This window comes from Lactuca sativa, chromosome 6, assembly GCF_002870075.4.
Source record: "Lactuca sativa cultivar Salinas chromosome 6, Lsat_Salinas_v11, whole genome shotgun sequence".
In the NCBI taxonomy this organism is placed as follows: Eukaryota; Viridiplantae; Streptophyta; class Magnoliopsida; order Asterales; family Asteraceae; genus Lactuca; species Lactuca sativa.
The window spans coordinates 14,974,905-14,982,460 of NC_056628.2; positions in this window are offsets into that span (position 1 = coordinate 14,974,905).

The following is a 7,556-nucleotide window of genomic DNA, read 5'->3' on the forward strand; positions in this document are numbered from 1 at the left end:
TCCGTAATAGGATATAGAGGAACCTATTAGGGTGACCCCCCCTCTTGATGGATAGATGCCCTATCGGAAATGATGCCTTGGTGGACTGATTTTGTTCTTTTCACCTTGGTATAGAGTTGGGGATATTTCTAGGCCCTAAGTATAAAAATAGAAATGGCTCAACATAGGAATTAGCCCTTAATGAAATAAGGAATGGGATGTGAAAAGAAATGTGTTTTGAATTATGTTATGACTAATGAAATGTGAAAAAAAATGTCTATTGAAACATTTTTTTGCAATGATGAAATGTTTTTGATGAATATGTGATAAATGTTTTGCGTAAAAACCTATATAGCTCACGAGACATTATTGTCTTACATATCTCTTTTTAATGTCATGTATCCAAGGTTCTACTTATGGAGAAAAGGTGATATATGGAAGTTATAAGTAAAGATATAGAGAATGGAGTGGAGCTTGCTAAGTTCCTTTTTAATGGTATTGTTATTTGCTTGCTATGGTTGTATCGATGCTTAATGGTAAAATGTTTTAATTTGTAAATGATTTATTTTTGTGGGACGAGTTTTTGTAAGATATGGGTTAGCACCTGGAATGTTTTTAAAACAATAGCATTTTAAATTTGAAATTTTTTGGGTGTTACACTAATAACATTGGTAGCTCATTTCGAGTTTTCCAAATCAGGCTTATATGACACAAACCCAACATCACCTTAGGATGAAGGGACCTCGTTATATAGTAATGAGAAAACAAAGGAAGATAAATACACAAGTTCACTGTCAATAGAACTCCGTCATCCAAATTGGGAAAAGGACCAAGATCATTAGGGAGGGAAATGTTGCTTGTGTCAACACCACATAACTTGTTTTTCCATCCACCATTGGTACCAGGAAGATCATGAGAATGAGATAAATGACTGCTACTTATAGAATACCAATCCTCATACTTCTTCAAACGGTAAAAATATCAAAATAATAACACATGCAGAGGAATGCGAGATGATACACAAAAAGTTTTAAAGGCAATAAGCTTCAGAACAACACTATGGCAAAGCTAAATCGGGTGGATTCCATAAGAACATCATACCTATAAGAATAATGATGTAGGATGAATCCTTAACCCACACACGAGATGCCTAAAGTAAAACCCGACCTTACTAGCAGGAGTGTCAAGAACGCATAAAGACGAGGAAGGCAACACCATGTACAAAAGAAAGTTGGTACTCATGAACATACCGATCAATGATAATTTTGTCAACCTGAGAAGAAATAGACAACTTGTCACAAGAGATGGCAGAATGCGACATGAAAAGAAAAAAAATTCAGAAATAGAAGATTCTAAAATGGCGATTGCCCATTATATAAAAGAAGAAACTGGTTAAACCATTACTTAGGCATCCAATAAAATAAACCAAGATGACTAAATGACGACGAAAGCATTTAATGAAGCATGTACTTAACACACATGAGACGTTTCACTTATAAAGAAAGATTTACAAGAATGATGACAAAACAATTTTAGTGGCATTTTTTATACTTCAGGCTGAGGGGCTTAATGATGTACTCGGTCCGAACCACCATATCAATACTTGCCCGATCACAGCAGATCAATTTATAAAAGACAAAGTGCAGTTGTTGAAAATAATTAACCCACAAGGCAACACTAATATACAATGAGAAAAAGATGATAAATAAGATATATCCCAGGAGTCGCACACAAGTACATATCTTAGCAATAATAAAATATAAAGTAGTAAAAACAACTTAGTTATCTTTACACAGGTAATGCAAGCTACCGGGTAAAACCTTGCACCAAGGAATATAGAGATACCTATAAAAGCCACTAAAGACAGACTAATAAGGTTACATTTTCAGAAAGATGAACCTTTGCAATTTTGTTCAAAGCTTCAATCGACATCTAACTTAGGCATCAGAGAGCAATACCGGGGTTGAACCCTCGGTATGGCTTTCTAACCTAGCTTTTTTCTTGCTTTTGAAGTGTATATTCCTAAATGCTTATTAGAAGAGGTTGCTAATAACTGACTACCACATATCTGGAAGACCACGTAACAACATTATACTTTGGTATTTCTAGTAACTTCATTACTACTAGTAACTAGTATTCATGGATGTTTCTGATCAATTCCGAGTTATAAGATCTTAACACATAACATTGTTTTGCAATTACACCATTGTTTCTTTGCGGGTTGTTGGTTGTCACAAAGTACCACTATTGAACCCGCTACATGCTCGCATTGCCAAATAGATTTGGTTGCATGTACACTTGTGTGCCTGCTTGTGGCTAATAGGCTTGATATTGTGTATATGGTAATGGTGGTGACCACAACTACAAAAATACCTTTTAATGACACGCAATGTGTGTCGTAAAACGCTCAGACGACAACAAATGCATGTCAAGGAAGGCCCTGTCATAGCAAAAGACGACACACTTTTGCGCGTCGTAAACTTACGACACGCATAGATGACACGCAATGCGTATCAAGAAATCCCCTATCATAAAGGAAGATGACACACATTTGCATGTCGTAACATTATGACGCGCATTTACAACACGCATTGTGTGCCATAATTTTAAAATTTTAGAAAAAAATATTTTTTTTATAGATTTTTTAATTTTCAAATTAAATGACAGTTAATATCTCATAACACAACATAAAATACATTATATAAAAATAAAATATATTTCATACAATAAATGTACCAACATTCATTCATCTAATCTATTTTGTGTTTCATACAAAAAAATCAATTTCAAACAATACATATACTACCAAAAGAAACTATTTCTGTGACAACTGTCAAAATACGAGACAGTTCTAGATTTGGATAGACTTAGTTGCACGTATAGGCACGACACATACTAGACTTAGTAACTAGAAGCTAAGTTATAACCTACTAGAAACATGGAAACAATTAGAAACGATGGATAGTGTACTTAAATTTCACATTGATACGTGACTTCTATAGTTACTTTAACTATAACACCTATTCAAATTCGGGTCATTCCTTGACTTGAACACCATTTCGTTGATTATATACACACATCATGCACTTCAACTAGTAGTAGAAATTAGGTCCGAGTCTCGTAGGAACTTAAGTCAAAGTTGAAAACTAGGGCTAATATACTTGATTCTTCAATTTCGCTTGAATTAGAAAACTCCTACATAGAATGTCAATAATCCGACAAAAATGAATTGCAAACATTATTTCTAACTTGAATAAGATTTAAGAAAACATAAAATAATTTGAAGTCTCAAAAATTCAATTTATTTTTATATCCGATAATTATTAAATCACAAAACCCTAAAACTCCCTAAATCCTAAATTTTTATAAGTTTAACACCATAAACTCTATAAAAATTATGGATCTCTTTATATCAATTGAAATAATTAATTAAGGACAATTAATAAAGGAAATAAATATTTATAACATTAATATTTATCCTTAATTTATAAGGTAAAAAGAAAATCAAGGATTTTTATAATCAAAAACTAGAAAAATGCAAATTTTATAAAAATATTGAAAAATTTATAAAATTTAGAGGGAACTTATTGAAATTAAATGAAAGAGGGAGGGAGCCTCTCTCCTCAAAAATCGACCCCTCCTCCTTTTTCCAAGAGAACTTATCCCAAAACATTAATCATTCTTCCAACTCCACACTCCATCTTCTTTTTCACTTCTCCCTCTCACTCTTCAATTCCACCACCACATTTTCTCTCACCCTCACTCTAACCCACGAATTTTGGCAGTCAAGAACACCTATAAAGAACAAAATCTTCATCATTTGAAGTATTCTTGAAGGTAATCCCAAATTTTCCTTCATTCCCATGCACTTTCTTTCCAAGTTTCACATGTTTTCTTGCATTTTCTACATCTTCCACTCCATTCTAATGAAAGATCATGAACACATAAACATACACACACACCTATGATTTTGATGATGATGGTGGTAGGACTTCACCCAAAAACATCATGCACGACAAGATGTTGAAGTCTCATTACCTAAACCTAAGTCAAAATCAGCACAATGCACTTTTGTGCAAGTTTTAGTGGAAAATCACCACATGCACCCTAAGTTTTCTTTTTTAAAAAACGACTTTTGAACATTTCAAACTCATGAATTGTCTTCAAACCAACATGCATGTATTGATCTTCAAGCTTAGATGCTAGACGATCTATAAAGGATTTATTCACAAATAAATATCTAAAACATCTTTTCTTTTCAGAATCCAAACAACACACTAAGATGATCTATAAATTTTCAGAAAATAAATCATTTTTCTCGATTTATTGTAACTTTTGCAAGAAAATAGAGCAATAATTCACATAAAATACTTTTTGCGGTCCATAAATTCTGGAAAAATATTTACATTACCCATGAACTGATAAAAGATGGTCCATGAAGTTTCATGCATTTATGTGACTGTCTTCTATTGATTTCGAAATTATTTTTGTTGGAGAGAAATAAATAGTAAAATTAAGTTATAAATGTCCAAAGCCATATTTAATAATTTTTAAATCTTATGGATATCGCAGATAGTACATACACAAATTTAAAGATTTTTCCATGAGTATTTCATATTTTTCCCGATTTAATTAAGGTTTAATGGGTTAAGTTGGTAATAAATAGTTACACTTGTCCAAAAATTATATAACCTTACCAGAATATCTTGTAATACATATTAATCGTGAATAAAAAGTTTAATGAATTTCTCTTACTGTTTACTAGTTTTTCATGAATTAATGCTCATCTATTAAAATAAATCAGGAAAAAATAGTTAAATTGTTTTAAAAATAATATTATATTTCCATAACATCGTGTATTACAATTTAGCCTCAAATAAAAAGTTGGTGGTTTTATAAATAGTTTAGTATTTATTTTAATTTTTAATAGAATAAACACACAAAAATCATAAAAATAGGTTAATTTGTTCAAAAACCAGTTTTGATATTTTTACCGGTTTGTATACATCAAATAATAATTTTACAAAACTTTTGAAGAATTTTTGAATCATTTTTCTATTTATGCTATATTTCTTACTTTAAATGTACATAAATCCAAAACATGGAATCCAATATATTAAAACTAATTTTGGAAAATTTCCCAGATTATGTACACTATATATGAACTTTACAAAAAAATTGGTAATTTCATTTCCTGCTTAATAATTATTCACGAATTAGTTCTTATTTAAGTGAATAAAAGAAAGAAAATATTTACACTATTTGGAAACCAACTTTTATATTTTTCCCAGCTTTTATATGTTTAATAACGCTAGTACAAAAAGTTTGGCAAATTTTAGAAACTATTTCTAATTAACTCTATTTTTGTTAGAATAAACACACGAAAATCATAAAATTAGGTTAACTGTTTGAAAATCAATTTGGATATTTTTCCCAGTTTATATATATTGTATAACAGTTTTACAAAAAGATTAGGAATTTTTATTAACTGTTTATTATTTTTCACGATTTTATGATGTTTTCAAGGAATTAAATGGTTAAAAAATTGTCAAACATATCTACATATCATGAAAAATCACATGAGGGTTCTAAATCATAGTTAGAACTGAAAAGTAAAATTTGGAAATTCTTAGAACCGATTTCATTTAGTTTTGGATTTTTAGCTTGTAAAGCCCTTCCAAAAGTGCTAAAATGCATTACCAACAATAACACAAAATGAGATTTGTCATTTGCAAATGTTAATAAGTCAATTGGAATATGGAAATCTGAATTTTTAGAAAAGTATTTGCAACTTATACAAAACCTAACTTTCATACAATATTGGCATAATTTTATTGTAGATGTTAAGTATACTAGTGTTAGATTTCGATTAGAGACTCACTAGTGTATACCATTATTGTAGGAATTGGTAGTGGTACAAGTGGAACTTAGTTCAAGGCATCATTTGCATCATATCATAGCATTGTGAGTATTCATGACTCCCCCTATTTTTGGTTTATATGTTTTGGGGTGGAAAAGCATGTCCGAAAAACTATTTATTGTTCGTTGTATTTAAATTGATTTGTATCAAACTTGATTGCTATATTTTTCTATGTATGTCTATGTAACTTGAAACATGAGGCCTTATCGTCTTAAGTCCCTTCCCTTATACTTTACTCCAACCATTAACTCTTTGAGCCAATGGTCATTATGGATCGCACAATTAGGAATTGACAACACGTCACTTCGCCGATTGCTTGAGTGCATGATACCATGTTCATCGATGAAACGATAAGCATAGATCTTGATCGGGCATCAATCATAGGCTTGGTTGTGAACTCATTGTTTGCTCATATAGATACAAACTAGCTTACTTATTATAGCAACAAACTTTTATTACTGGAAACTTATTTACTTGTCTTAGCAATGAATTTTTTTCTCTTTGTAGCAACGAACTTGTTTGCTCTTTGTAGCAACGAACTTGTTTGCTCTTTGTAGAAGTGAACCTGTTTACTCATTTGAGCAACAAACTTTGTTTCTCATATTAGCAACAAACTTCTAATTATGGAAACTTTATTACTCGTTTTAGCAACGAACTTCTATTCATAAAAACTTATTTACTTATTTTAGAAATGAACATTTTTTTTATGGAAACCGTTATCAATATTCTGATTATCATGATTTCAAACTATATTATTATAAACATGTGAGTACTCACCAACTATTTTTATAGTTGACGTTCGTTTTACATGTTTTTTCAGGAATCATCTAGTAAGAGGCATGTATAGATACAAAACTTGTAGGAGCATTTGCATGTGTTGAATTTTAAATGCATTGTAATTTCTTTTAAAAAGTTGTTCAAACTCATTGTAAATTTGTAATGATTTTTAATACTATGGTTGGTGTTGTCTTTTAAGTTTTTCTATGAAACTCTTTGTACTGCCACACCCAATATTTCCTCTTTAGCGGGGTGTGACAGAAATGGTATCAGAGCCGAAGGTTATAGAGAATATTGGTTTTCCTTTGGAGAACCACAACTATAGCCAAAAATTTTCAAAACATCTTAAAATACTGACTACTGGTATAACTACGCATTGTTGGACTTTATTTAAGTATAGCCTGACCAACTTTACTTAATTAAGGAAAATTAATGCGAGAATCGAAATGGTTATAGTAGAATTTTGTTCAAAACGATTTTCAACTTAAACTTTTGAAAAACAAAAATTTCCGGTGTGTGTATAGGCATTGCATATTGTAGGCATTCATTTAGGTACACTTAGAAACTAAGTTCACTTTTATCACAATGTCTTTATTTAGAGATATTATTATCCCTTATCAAGTGCTAGGCTAACCAGTTAGGTTATACCATTAGCTACTCTAGAAGTAATCCACTTAGTACTAAGAATGAGTATTCCTCGGTAACTTTTGGCTTAAGACGTAAGGTTAGTAGTTAGATAGACACTAGTAATAATCTTAAGATGAAACCTATACAAATTATTCCTCAATACCCCTTCATCGTCTTCATACTAGAGTTACAAATAGGAAAAGCATTTCGATACTGACACATATGATAATTGGAGCATCGCGTAAGGAGGTAG